This window comes from Pinus tabuliformis, chromosome 4_1 (genome assembly GCF_031772625.1).
Source record: "Pinus tabuliformis cultivar Carrire ecotype Pingquan chromosome 4_1, CPIR1, whole genome shotgun sequence".
Classification (NCBI taxonomy): Eukaryota; Viridiplantae; Streptophyta; class Pinopsida; order Pinales; family Pinaceae; genus Pinus; species Pinus tabuliformis.
In genome coordinates, this window is record NC_142303.1 from 554918770 (window position 1) to 554921058 (window position 2289).

Here is a 2289-nt window from a genome sequence, read left to right on the forward strand (position 1 = left end):
CCTCTAAACTAGTTACAATGAGGCTCAAGGGCATTTTTTTAATTGAAAAATAAGAGAAAACCCTAAATAGCCAAAACCCTAACTCAAGGAGATGTAACACCAAAAGTTTATGGGCCCTGTTGGGGTTAGTTGGGTAACCAACTTCCCGGGGTTGTAACTTGGTCATATTATCTCCGTTTCATGCTCATAATACCTCGTTGGAAATATCTCTCAGAGGACTACAAATTAAAATGTGATTTCATTGAAATTTCCATAAAAACATCATTTAGGGCCTAAAAATGGCTTAGGAAGTTCACAACCCGAAAAACTGCCAAAAATAGTAAACTGTGCAACAATTAAGGAAGCTGAAAAAAATAAAAATAAAAATTGATAGAACAATGGTGGGGGTCCAAGTGGAATAGGCGGGTGGCCACCAATATCCACCTGGATCATTCCTCCCCCCTTAAGAAGCAATGGCCTCCTTTGCGTTGAGTTCCTCCATGAGATGAGGAAACTTCTTCTCAACTTGGTCCCTAGTGAGCCATTTTGCTTGGTGCAGGAGTTGGCTGGCGCTGACAACTCGATACATTTGGATCTTGTCCTGGCAACTTTTCTTGAACTGTGTGTCCATGATCCAATCAATTATAGCTTGTTCCATGCAGTCTGGATTTAACTCTGTTGGTGTGAGTTGTTCTGCAATGTCGTATGTGTCCAGTAATGTTGGAAAGTATGGCCGAAGACGATCCACATTGAACACTGGGTGCAAGCCAAGGAATGGGGGAATGCTGAGCTCAAAGGCATTGTCTCCCACATCCTTGGTGATGGTGTATGGCCCATATCGAAGCTAGTGAATCTTGCGGTGGGGCCTAACGAGGCGCTCCTTTTGCAAATGTAGCCAAACTTTGTCTCCCACCTGGAACTTGTGTGGCACTCGATGTTGATCATGCCATTGCTTGTACTAAGCATTGGCTTTGTCCAATATGTCATGGAACTATTGGTGGATGTGTTGAAAGTGCTCAATGAAGCTATTTTCTTTGTCATCTTCAGACTGGACATGAGTCGAATCTACTTGAGTTGCTACAAATGGTATGGCCACATCAATGGGACATAGTGGCTAGAATCCCAAGCCCACATGAAAAGGGTTGTGGCCAATCGAGCTATGGAGAGCCCGGTTGTAGCTGTGTTGGACATAGGGGAGGATCTCATCCCATGTGCGTGGATGATTTGAGTTGTACATGCGCAGAATATGTACGATTATCCTGTTGATGACCTATGTCTGGCCATCAGTTTGGGGATGGAAAGATGTGGACTTAGTGAGCTTGGTGTCCAGCATCGACTAGAGACTGGACCAAAATTTACTGAGGAACCTGCTGTCCCGATCTGAGATGATAGACTACGAGATCCCAAAGTGTACCCACACTTGTTCAAAGAATATTTTAGCAGTGTCTTCTGCTGTGATACTCTTCTTGCAGGCTGCCATAATGGCCATCTTCGAGAATATGTTGACGACCACAAAAACACAGTCGTTTCCATGCTTAGTAGAAGGAAGTTATGACATGTAATCCATGGATATGGATTCCAAAGGTCGAATAGGGGTAGGCAATGGAGTATAGAGACCTTGCTTCTTGATGGTCAGTTTGGCAATGACGCATGTGGTGCAGGATCTCATGTACTTCCCAAAATCCCGTCGAAGATTCGACCAATAGAAATACTTCTGCAGTACTGCCACTGTTTTCTCGACCCCAAAATGCCCAGTGGCATGACTGTAGTGTGCTTCCCAAATCATCTTCACACGCTCGCTTGAAGGAACACAAAGGTGCCCCAGGTGGAATAACAAAGCATCATGGAGGTGAAAATATGTAACTTGCTGACCCTCTAAGAGCGTATCGTATGTGTAGCCAAATTCTGGGTCGCTTTTGTAGAGAAGTGGCCAATCAGAAGTCTCATGCCCATAAGAGTTGAGCACGGTGGTTAACACCATGATCGGTGGTCGGTTGAGGCAGTCTGCAACATTATTGGTGCTGTCCTTCTTGTACTTGATATTCAAATGGAACTGTTGCAGGTATGTGGACCACTTTTGATGGCGATCATTCTGAAACTTCCCTTGCACTAGATGAACTGCAGGGATCGGTGGTCTATGTGGATGATTGTTTCCTTCCCCAAAATGCAATGCTTCCATTGTCGGTAGGTGTGCACAATGGAATAAATCTCTTTGTCATAAGTGAGATACTTCCGGACTGTGTCTGAAAGTGTCTCAGTGTGATATGCCATTGGATGCCCCTGTTGAGTAAGAACTACCCCAACAACATA